General features: G+C 40.2%; 1 protein-coding gene and 2 pseudogenes across 9 annotated transcripts in view; 2 read left to right on the top strand and 1 right to left on the bottom strand.

The window, feature by feature from the left end:
* Positions 1 to 12,735, top strand: part of GFOD2 (Gfo/Idh/MocA-like oxidoreductase domain containing 2) — a 32,533-nt gene that overhangs the window by 433 nt on the left and 19,365 nt on the right. The gene's annotated exons all lie outside the window — the stretch shown is intronic.
* Positions 1,143 to 1,261, top strand: LOC120594004 (uncharacterized; annotated as a pseudogene).
* On the bottom strand, positions 10,204 to 10,322 carry LOC120594011 (uncharacterized; annotated as a pseudogene).

The following is a 12,735-nucleotide window of genomic DNA, read 5'->3' as shown; positions in this document are numbered from 1 at the left end:
GGCTCCTGGAAGGACCTCGGTCCTAACTCATCCTTTTACTGGACTCGAAAACCTAGGCTCCCCATCCCTGTGCAGAGTAGACCCCCTACCTGTGTGAGGCCTGACGCTTTGTGGATAAAGATGTGAGGTATGGAAGTCTCAGACAAAGGGTTCGTGGGGTAGGTGGTCCATCCTCTTTCAGAGTGAAATGGAACTTTTAGGGGGTAAATCTTTATTTAAGGAAAAAGTGTTCAGATGGCAGGTGGAAAAGGGTACACCCCAGGAGATGCGGGTGGATCTGCCAGCACCAGAGTACCCACGGGCCACGTTTCATGGGCCCAGGCCTACCTTTGAAGCTCAGGAAGGAAGCAGACGGACCAGGGGAGACAAAGGTGAGGTAAGGTATTCTCACCAGGGAGGCATTATCATATGAATGGCGAGGAAGGAAGAGTGGGCGGGGATATCAGGACTTGTGAATGGTCGTGTGAAGAGTTCACCTCCCAAACTACTGCAGAATCTAAAGAACGGGACAGGAATTGAAAAGCTTAAATCTACATTGGATGGACAGAAAGCAAGGTTATAAACCATGTTTATTGTCCCCACAGTGTCAAGCTGAGGGCAGCACACATGAGGAAGAAAGTGGGTGCGCTTTGTCTAAAACCAGGGCCAGCCAGGCACTGCCCAGAGGACCTTTATAAGCTGTAGGCACAAAGGTCTCAGAAGGAAGAGCCCTTAGTATATGACCCTTCAGTTGAAGGGAACAACTGTTAAATTAGAACAGACACAACGTGTTATTGTGACATAAAGAGATATGGAAAAGAGAGTTGTCTTTTAGAGTAAGGGAAGCTAGATTCATTCTTGATAAGGAAACTTATTGAAAAGCTATACCTAGGGACAAGAGTTGTAAGGCCATCCATTTTACAGAAAATATGAAAAATTACTGAGTTTGGATTAGGAATTCAGAGAATCTGGCTAAACCAAGAGGTGAAAATTTTCAGCAAACATTGCTGTTGGTGTACTCTCCATTTTACAGATAAAGATTCTGTTGTGAAAGTCTTCCTTACCACCTGGTTGTCCTACTTTTCCTATGGAATGATTGGTCTGGGTCTGATCAGTTATTTTTATTTGCTAGGAAAATTCAGACGTAAGATTTATAATACCAAGTCTATGACCATGCCACCCTGAACATGCCGGATCTCGTCTGATCTCGGAAGCTAAGCAGGGTCGAGCCTGGTTAGTACTTGGATGGGAGACTGCTTTGGAATACCAGGTGCTGTAGACGTTAAAAAAAAAAAAAGATTTATAATACTAGAACCCACGAGTAGTGGGATTAGCAATGAATAAAAAGGCCCCCCCCACAAAAAAAAAGATTTAAAGATTTATAATATGGGGGAAAGAAGTGTGTGATTTTTAAAAGATGGTTGCTGATTCTAATCATCAAAGTACATTTGTTACTAGTTTGATAAAATTAATTTTCAATGTATATTCAGCTTTGCAGCAGGTTTTTTCCTACCCAGATTGATAGGAGAAGATACATTGAAAGTATGATAGTGTTAATAGGTCATATTAGTTTAAGGAAGAACGCTTTAGGTTTACAAATCAATGCCAGACCATAACTATGGAAATCGTGGCTATGAATTGTTTTCTTTTTGGCTGTGAATTTTTAAAAATTAAAATGTAGTTAATATGCAATAATAGTTTTAGATGTATAACATTTATTCAACTTTGCATGGCTGTGCATTTTATTGACTTCTTGCACTATGGAAATATTTTGTATAAATACCTCAAGAGATACAATGGAGTATTATCAGAAGGGTATGTAATCTGTGGAGGAAACTGGTACTGTTAACCAAATTTTGTCAGAAAAGTTTTATGAATATCCTTGTATTCTTTATAGAAACACTCATTACTTTAGTATTAGCTCAGATAGAATATAGAAAAGTAAGCCAAAATCAAGATAAGGTGGACGGGGAGCAATTACCATCTACGGAGCTGGATGGGATGTCGGAGGGTGCTTTGAATGTAAATGCAAATACTTTCTTGAGTGAGCAGTTGGAGAAGATACTGCTTACATGTGCTGAGTGTGCCCCTTGGATTTGTGTGCATTTTTTGAGCTCCTGTAATCAGAAAGACACTTGTCGGAGGAAAAAGAGAGACTTACAGACTCAAGTATTTATTCGTTGCTGTGGCAGTGAAACCTTTGACGAATAATTAACATCCACTCCAGATGAGGGCAGTTATCAAATCTGGCCTGTAATAAAGTACTCAACAGTATTTAATAGGCCAACTTACCAGATAAACCAGTAATGCTAACTTTCACTGAACTGATTTTCTAGTTATACAGTAAGAGGAAAAATGAAATGAGAATGCAGTGCCATCTGATTAAGAAGTTTTAATATAGATGTTGGTATGCAGAAAATAGAGGAATCGGAGAGACCACTAACTTAGAAGAACCTTTCTGATGCCTAACAAGGTACTTATGCATATTTATAATAGGAGGTCCAATTCTAGAATAAATTCACCATTGGAATTGGACAGCATCTAGGAAGAAATTGAAGATTTTGCTGTTTTTTTTTAGAATTTGTATACAGCATAGTAATGGGACATTATTTTTTTTAACCGACAGAAGTAGCAGCTTTGTATTAGAAAACTTCGAGTCAAAGTCAAAATTACTTGAAAATTTAAGTAATTTTAAATTTTAAAAGTGGAGAATGAAAGATACTTGAAATAGACTTGGACTCATGAAAGAATAAGTGTATGTGCTACATGCCATTAAGTCGGCTTTGACTCCTAGTGACCCTATGTGTCCTAGTGACGCCCACAGTGTCCTATCCTCAGCAGCCCTGCTCAGCTCCTGTAGACTAATGCATAGCTTCTTTTATGTAGTTAGTCCATCTCATGTTTGATCTTGCTCTTTTCCTGCTGCCTTCTATCTTTCTCAGCATTATTGTCTTTTCCAAAGAACCCTGCCTTCTCATGATGTCCCCAAAGTAGGACTGCTTCAAGTTTTGTTATTTTTGCCTCCAGCAATATGTAAGAGATACTGAGAAAAAAAAACATGAAAGCAGAAAGGCTTCCCTACACTCTAACACTTACGAATTACCCATTAGGTCAGGAATGAGTTCAATAAAGTACTGTCTCTTTAAACTGAGAACATTAAAGAAAAGATAACTATTCCTGCATTATTTAAATATACTCAAAAGCTATTGTTAAGTATTTGTTTTTTAGTTCCTGCGCTTCGAAGGGGAGTAACAAGTAATGCCTTTGTCCTAGGTACTGCCAGTTCTCAAGATAGCCAATGAAAAATGCCACACTCTTTGAGACCCAGAATGGCCAAGAATTGCTGGGAGGATATAGCTCACTCTCCCCCATACCTTTTTAAGCCATTCCCAAGAGCCTCTTTGTAAGGGTTTCTATCCATCCTCTACTATGAAGAACTAGGAATGAAGGCTGTGAGGAATGGGAACTGAGTACTGAGCACAGTCTTCCTTTCTGGCCTGGGATAACAGTGCAACTCCCAAACTGTCAGCTATCAATTTCTCATGAGATTAGGTAACCCCAAAATAGAACCGGAAACACTCCTACTTGGCTTTGAGATGTACCGTATCCCTTTACAACCTCAAAGTCTTGATTATTTACTTGCACAATTATTTTTGCTTAGAATGTTGGGCAAATCATGTGACTTCAGAACCCTAATTTTTAACTTATATAATTTAAAACAAAACTAATTGAAAATGACATAAATGTCCAACACCAGAGAAATGGAAAGCTGGTTCATGTAGTCAGGAGAATATCATGTAACTGTTAAAAACTGATACTATGAAAATGCATATGTCTAAACAGTAGGTGAATAAAAATCAGGATACGAAGTTGTGAATGCATGTAGTTTGATCAAAGGTACATTGAACAAACGTAAAAACTTAGCAAAAAAAAAACAAGAACACACAGTAATTTTCTATAATAAATATATATATTTTTAAATGGGATGTTAACTAGATTTTCTTGTGGCAGTCATTTTGCAGATATGTCAATTTTACTCAATTAAAACGTTAAAAAATTTTTAAGTGTATTTTCCAAAACAATGAAACCAACCCTCGTACGTTTCTTCTTGCTTATGTAAAGGATGATTTTGAACTTGTTTTCTCTCTACAGGCCTTTACACTCTAGACTGTATTAAAAGTGGTGAGGGAAGAACAATGGCAGGAAACTGGGCGGCAATGACATTTCCTATCTCAGGTGTCAGTGAAACAAACAGTAATGCAGTTACATAGATGATTAATTTACATGTATATAATTGAAAAGTGACTGCACAGGTCTTGTACTCCTTTCTAAGACTGATATTTCTTTGGTGCTTGTTGATGGGTGGTTTTGTAGCTAGCTGTGTCCCAGAGCATATTATAGTATGTTCCTTGTGGTTAATGGTTTCTGCAGCCCGACAGTGGTTCCCACTAGGAAATGGTTATCATCTCTGAGGAGACTCTGGAGGTGGCTCTAGGAGCATGTGAGACGGGGTGTGTTTGTCATGCTTGGCATTTTCTGATTGTCTGGAGATGGGGGTAGTACAGAGATCAGCTGTACCTATATTACTTTTCCTTTTTTTTTTTCCCTCCTGTTACTCCCCCCCACCCCCTGCCTTACTTTTCAACCTTTTGAATTCATATTCCTGTGACAGGGCCCAAGGGGACACAGCTTGTATTTTGGAGCAATAGGGAAAACGAAATTACTGTGCTTAAATGGCTGTTTGGTTCCCCCAGACCTGGGTTTGCCTCTGGTTATTCTTTAAGAAAAAAAAAAAAGAGGGTGGTGTGGAAAAGACTGTCCTGAGCTTAGACTGTTTACATCTAACAGCCAAAAGATTGTTAAATTACATTTGAATGTGGTCATGGCCAATTGATAAGCAGTTTTCTTTATACAAGTAGAAAATATTTATGGAGGCACTGGGCATTTCCAGTTACTGAAGAACTACTTAACCTTCCTGGTGACCAGAGGCCATGTAAACACTAAGTTAGAGAAGGCTGGTCAGGGTTGCTGTGCTCTGGGGTGCCCTAAGAATGTCCTACACCCAAACTCGAGAAGGAAAGCAGAGAGGTGACTCTCTAGAGTTTCTCTTGCAGCCATAGAAGTAGCAGTTTTCACAGGAACAGAGTACTTGTGTCCATATAGGAGATAGAAGACACTAAGAAAACTTCAGAAAATTAGGTTTTTCACATTGAAAAATGTTCATCGTAATTAAAAACTCACCCTCTTGGGACCTCAGGTAAAACCAAAGTGTGTAATATACCTCTCTCTAGGGTTGGCTATTTCGCATGTGAAATGGCCAGATGTACTTTACCTCGGTAATTTAAAGGAAAAATCAGGGGTTTTTTTTCCCACTTCCCTGCCACAGGAAAAGATCTTCGAACACTCATTATGTTCTTGCGTGAAATCAGTCCTTGATATTCAGCTATGAGTGTATCAAGAAATGGAAACTAACCTCCAGGGACCTGGCATGTCTGAAAACCTCTCTGTTTCCCAGATCCCAGCATAATGCCTAACTCATTGTGGTGCTTAAAAATATTGGAGGAAAGGACTCTAGTGACTGAATATTGTGCCATTAAAAGGAGTCAGGGAGCACAAGAGGAGATTCATGTTTGAGAGGAAAGATGAATTCGGGTTGGGAGAAGCTGGTAGGTCACTGGGGATTTCCAGTAGTTACTTAGAAGTATAGAGCCAGAGCCTGAGCAAGTTTTCGAGGCTGGAAATGGGACATTAAGAATGTTTTCAGGGAGGTCAAAGTGAAGTTGAAGGATTAGATAAAATTACTCTGGGAAAGAGTAGGGCCGAGGATGGAATTTTCATGTTGATGTCAATCTGGAACTCACTGTTAAAGCATTCTTAGAAAAAATAATCTTCTGGTTATTGCCAGATTTTTAAAAACAATAAAGAATATAGCTGGTAGATGAGTACTTTTTCCCACTGTAATCATGAGCTGAAGTTAACTTTTGGACCTGTTAGCGATCCAGATGCCTCTGTGGGTGTTAAATTTACTTCTTTATGGCCCAATTTAGCTGACCCTTTTGTACATTGGGTAGTTACGCTTCATTGGACAGGTCATTAGGCCTTTCATTAGTGTAACTCCTAGGACACTGTGTGGAGGGGGAAAGGGGATGGGGTGTGGGGAACTGGCATCTTTGGCCAGGGCTGGGTATGCTCTCTCATTCTTCAGTGGCTGCCTAACAATTTACTCCTTATGTCAACTTGTAGATCTGGGGGAATAGCATTTCTTTCCTTTGTCCTGTTTGTGTTTTTGCTGTCAGTGAGAAGGCACTCACTCTATGACCATGTCGTTGAGTCAGTGTATGCACTTAAGTCATGGGAGAATGAAACCTTCTCCATAGAACCTCTGGATCTTTGAAACCCAGACACCAAAACATTTATTATAAATTATTTGTAAAACTCAATACCTGTTTGTTCAGTTCAGTTTTTATTTATTTTTATTTTTTTTTTCCTCTCTTTAATATCCCCTACCCAACCCCGCTTCTACCCCTGACCTATGGATGTTGCCGTTTCCCCTTAAGAACTGGATCTCTGAAGGTGGGGTGTCTCCTGCCACACGCTCGTGGCGTGAACCCGGGGCCTAGTGCCTCCAGGATCTGGCACCCTCAGCACACTCAGGGGGCCTGGCACACCCGGCGTATGGTCCGTGATTCTACCTGGGGCGCGAGCCCAGGACCTTCTGCGTGTAAAGCGGACATGCTAACCACTACACTGTGGAGCCACCCCAGTGTTTATTTTTCAATGGGATCATAAATGCAGGTAAAAAAACACTTTCACATCTATCTGAAAACAGTTCTGCTGAAAGCATTCATGTTACTGTTTCAGACTCTTAAGTACAAGTCAGTTAGTGTAGGTAACTGTACTGTAGGTAGTTTTTTCTCTTTGGGTCCAGCTCTTCTACCCAGGCATTGACAGCCTATCTGCCACACTGGCTCAATTCTAGATGCTGGAGAGTCAAAAGGGGGACTGGGCGACAGTTAGATACACCCTCTTAGTTAATTCTTGGTACATGATTAATGTTGAAGGCCACATGGAAGGCATTCCTGCTTATATCTCCAACAGGTTACTGATTTTGCAAAATAAAGATTAAACTTAAAAATGACCTTTGCACTTTCATCTCCTTTACCATGCTCAAGAATTATGCCCTTCTGTTATAGATCCCTTTGCAACTGGATGTTAAGTCTTGACCCACCCCCCGCAATCAGGATGATGTTCCACAGTATCAGTTCTGGAAAACCATTCAAAGTAGCTTATGCTCTTAAGATTTTAAATAATATTTATTTAAAATTAGAAAGACAGAAAAAGACTTAAGCAGGAAAAGGTGTTGCCTTCCAGTCAGTGCAGCATCCACACAGGCTTTGACCTGACTTCTTGATTCATTCATTCTGTAACTTAATCATTCGGATGTTCATTCTTCAATGGTTACTTAGTACCTCCTCAGTGTCGGGCACACTGCACTGTGTCCTGGTGACAGTAGATTTGGGATAGGCAAGGTCATGCCATCATGACAGACACTAAATAATAGGGGATCCCAGTGAAGTGTGATGGGCACTATGAAAGCTAAAGCCCAGGCTGCTTGGGTACTATGAGCAGAATCACTTACCCCAGCCTAGGCATGGCCTCTCTGAATAAGTGGTATTTAAGTGGAGACCTAACAGATCTCCCAAGAAGGAGTTAGCCTGGGGAAGTAAGAAGAAAAGATTTTTCCAGGCAAACAGCTTGAACCAAAATCTCAGAGCAGGACTAAAGGAATTAGATTTGATAGCTGCTAGTATGTCGAGTACAATGTAAGGGGAAAGTGGTGAGATGGAAAGGTGGGGAGAGGTCCAACCCACACTGAGGAGATGCTTTGTGAATCCCATCAAAGAATTTGGGATTTATCCTAGGAGCATTTAAAGGCTGGGGAAGGAAATGGTTAGGACCAGGAGAACTGCGGGTGTCTGTTCAGGAAACCAGAGTAGTGGATGAATTCAAGGGGTATTACAATGTCCAGTTACTGGGATGTAGTGATGGACTGGCTGTGGGGGCAGGAAGGTTTCGTTGCAGCCAGAGTGGTTCCTTATAAACTGGTTAGATCTAGATCATGATCACTTGCCTTTCTTTCACGACTGTCTGTTGGCATTTGACTTAACATAGCTCCTGAGTGCTGGGTCATTGTGGTCCTGCAAGGCTTGGCACACAGTGTGCTTCTCTGTTAAGGAGGAGGAAACTTGACTACGAAGAGACTGAGCTAACTGATAAGCATGAGTCACCTCATGTGGAGGAGGGGTGGTAGTTGGAAGGACAGTTGTGAATGAGGGCACCCTCTTGGCAGGCCAAATTGTAGCTTAAGGTTGAGAGCAGCAGCTCATTTTCCTAATCTCAAGTGGCATGCAGAGCTATTCTGTTATCATATGATGCTTGTTTTCTTTCTTGAACCATTAAACCAGATCATGTCCCAAACTACTTAGGTTAGTGACATAAGTAATCTCTATTAAATTAATGAACATGTCCCAAGACCCTACTGAGTTATATATAGTTTTGATAAGTTCAGTATATATGTCTTGGTTTATTGATTAACTAACTATGCAGGAACTAGATCTGAAATCTTTCATTTTTTTCAGCAAATATTTATCAAACATCCACTATATGTCAGGACTTGTTCTAGGCACTGCAGGATACAGCAGTGAACAAAATAGACCAAAAATTTCCTGTCCTCAAGAAGCATACATTCTAACTGGGGTGGTAGTGGGGGACAAACAATGGGAAAATAAACTCATGTCTTATAAGACAGCACTTGAGACCTGAAGGAAGTGAGGAGCAAGTAAGCCAAGTGGATGGATATCTATACAGTAGAGGGAACTGTACATACACAGGCCCTGAGACATGAACTTACCCATGTATGCATACAGCTGTGAACCACCGAGACTGGAGCAGAGTGAGCTGGGAAAGAGAACAAGGATATAAGGTCAGAAAGAGAAGGGGTGGGTGCAGACAGATCATATTGGGTCGTGTAGGTCAGTCCATGAAAGAACTTTGGCTTTTATTCCAGGAGAGCTGGGAAGCCTGGCGGTGAGGGGGCGGTTTGAGCAGAAGAGTGGTTAGATCTGGCTTGTATTTTAATTGAGTTGCTCTCAGTGCTACATTGAGAATATATTGGGAGTGCAGCATGGGAGGAGCAGGGTAAAATCTGGGAGACTGATTGGGCTGTTGTAATCATGTAGGAGAGAGGCGATGGTGCCTTGAACTAAGGCGATAGCAGTAGGAGTAGTGGGAAGTGCTTGGATTCAGGATATGTTTTGAAGAGCCAGCAAAACATGTTTATGGATTAGATGTGAAGTGTGAAAGAAGAAGAATTAAGGATTACTCCAAGATTTTTATTTGAGCAGTTGGAAAATTTGTGTTGCCAGTTTCTGAAGCCATTGTGGGAAGAGTAAGTCTGGTGGAGAGAAACATCAGGAATTTAGTTCTGGACATTTTAAGTTTGGGATACTTATTAAAGATCCAAGCAGAGATATTAAATAGGCAGTTGTTTATACTAGTCTGAAGCTCAATGCGGAGGACCTGGCTCATAACTTTGGGAGCCATCAGAAAATAGATAGTATTTAAAGCCATGAGACTAAATGGGAGCCATGGTTACCACGGTCATCATCAGGAGAAACTAGCAGCTGGTACTGAGAACTGGCCAGAGAGGTAGGAGGAAGCCAGGAGACATTTGTGTTCTGGAAACCAAGTAAAGAAGAATGTTTCAAGGAGGGTGAACCTACTATATCAGATGCTGCCGCTGTCAACATCAGTGTAATATGAGAAAGAGAATTGACCATTGGATTTAGCAACATTTTAATTGTATTTGACAGATATCAGGTAGCTGAAGCTTATCAAATAATTGTTTGTCAGGCAGCTGAAGTATTTATGAACAATACTCTAGGGTTGTCAGCCATGATGCTTGAACACAGAGCAACATAAGATTGTTGCATAATCGCACTTTAAAGTTCTGAACATTTTGCTCTTTCCTCCTACTTTTGGACCCACTTTATATGAAGAAATGCTGTTGGGTAGAGACTGGAACACTGCTTTGGGGGAAAGGACTGTCTGCCAATCACAGACTGGCTTTTTTTTTTTTTTTTTTTTTTTTTTTCAGGCGAGGCAACCCTTGGTTGACCTCACAGATTGCAAGGACCTTGTCAGCTTACAAACCCTTATTTTTTACACCTACAGCACCTGATCTTCCTAGATAGTCTCCCATCCAAGTACTAACCAGACCTGACCCTGCTTAGCTTCTGAGATCAGATGGGATCGGGCTTATTCAGGGTAGCTTGGCCATAGACTACAAACTGGCTTTTTAATGCCATTGGACTACTGTGCTTTTTTTGTTTACTGAACTACCAATATGTCAGTGTTTTTATAATAATTCAGTCCTTGAATATGTGTAGTGCCCTTTCCATGTGGAACTCAAAGTGCATTATGGATACATCATTAACACTTCTTTAAATAACTTAATTCGTATCCTGCTCAATGTTCTCATAGCACCCTGTTCTTTTTCTTTATAGCACTTATCTAAATTGCAATGACATGTTTTAAGTGATGATTTGATTGTCTTATCTTTCCTGCTGGACTGTAAGCTCCATGCAGGCAGAAGCTCTATCCATTTTGCTCATCAGTATGTCCTGTGTTTTGCCTAGGCCTGGCCCATAGTAGATACTAAGTAAATATTTATTAGTGAATCAGTTTGCATTAATTATGGGTGTTGTTTTATACATAAGCTCTTGAAACACAGACAATGAAACACAGCTAATGTCACAGTCTGTTTTAAAATTAGATTGAGGGCCCATCTCACTTAATAACTAGGGTCATGGCCACATCTCTGGTGCCACAGTGCTCTACTATAGTGTATTTTATATTTAAGATACAATTACTAAAAAAATTCATCTGGGAAATGTCTAATTCCCAAACAAGCCCCTTCACACTGGCCCTCTGGAATGTGTCAGAGGGGACAGAAATCTATGGCAAAGTCTGTGGAGGTACCTCAGAGGAAGGAGGGGTGCCCTAAGGATGCCCAGCTCTTGAGAATGGTCCTGCTAGGGCATTCCAGGTGTGGGCTGGTTCTGGGGTGCAGTAGGGGTTGGGCACAGAGTGAGAACTTCCCACCCTTATGGTGTGCAAGCCTCATTGCCCAACCCGTACAGCTAAAACCACAAACTTAAACCATTTCTCACATATAGCCATCATTGATTTTGCTTGCCTGCAGCTATACAGGAGAAAAACTCCTTTTTGACTCCCCCTTTCTTAGTATGAGTTGTTGATGATTGGTGAGGACTTGCCTAATACCTACAGCTCAGCAGCTTGCCCAATATGATATTGGTGAGGGAAAAGTGCCATCATCAGATACCCTCCGTAAGCGCTGAGACTGATTAGATTATTGGGCCTTAGCTTGAAGTTACTTCTTCAGAAAACTTATTCTCTTGGCTCCAGCCATTGTCTCTATACCGGTGATATGCCCTAAAATAAGCTTACAAGGTTTTTGTTTTGTTTTAAAGGAAAGAGACTTTTAATTCACACATATCCATTTAGTTCGATTTTAGACCTAAGTCTGCAAGGTGTGAATAAATCGTTCTGGACCCTTAGACACAACAACTTATGGCGATTAAAAGTCAAGGTATAATTTATATGCAATTAAATGCACAGATCCGAAGTATTCAATTTGATGAGTTATGACAATCATATCACCATGTAACGACAGTGCAACACAAGATATAGAACATTTCCATCACTCTAGAATGTTTCCTTGTGTCCCTTTCCAGTCAGTCTCTTCCCTCACCCCCTCCCCACCTCAACCACCACCACTACCACCTTCTAACTACTGTCTCGATAAGTAAGATTTGCCTGTTCCTGTACTTTAAATAAGTGGAATCCTACAGTGGGTTTTTTTGGTGTGTGTGCCTGGTATCTTTCACTCAACATAAAGTTTTAAGATTCACACATGTTGCATGTATTAATAGTTCATTCATTTTTACTGCTTTACTATATTCCATTGTATGACTATACCATAATTTGTTTATCTGTAATCTATTCATGAACGTTTGTATTTGTTTCCACTTTGGGGCTATGATGAATAAGGCTGTTTATGAACATTTTGTAAGTAGAGTTGCTGTGTCATTGGGTTGATACATGTTTAATTTTATAAGAAAATGTTGGTTTTCCAAAGGGTGCTGTTTTACACTTCTACCAACAGTATATAAGAATTCCATTTGCTCCATATCCCTCCAAACTTTGGAGTTGTCAATCTTTTTTTGTTGTTTTTGCCATTTTAGTGGATATCTCAGTGTGGTTTTAATTTACATATTCCTGATGACTAATGGTAATGGAGCACCTTTTCACGTGCCTTTTGCCATTCCTGTATCTTTGATGTGAAATGACTAGGTCTTTTGATATTTTTAAAAATTAAGTTTTGCTTATTTTTTTATTGTTGATTTGTAGGAGTTCTGTGTTCAAGTCCTTTGTTACATATATGTTTGGTGAATATTTTTTCTTAGTCTGTTACTGGCCTGTTCATTTTTTAATGGTGGCTTTTAATGAGCCAGAAATTCTTTTAGATTTTAAATCCAGTTTATCAGTGGATTAGTGCTTTTTGTGTCCTGTCCAAGCAATCCTTACCTACCCCATTGTCTTGAAAATATCCTCTGATATGTTTTTCTGGAAGCTTTGTGATTCTGGCTTTTACATTTAGGTCTTTGATCCTTC

This window comes from Pteropus medius, unplaced genomic scaffold (assembly GCF_902729225.1).
Source record: "Pteropus medius unplaced genomic scaffold, Ma_sr-lr_union100, whole genome shotgun sequence".
NCBI classification, from domain to species: domain Eukaryota; kingdom Metazoa; phylum Chordata; class Mammalia; order Chiroptera; family Pteropodidae; genus Pteropus; species Pteropus medius.
This window is presented reverse-complemented; position numbering and strand designations above follow the sequence as displayed.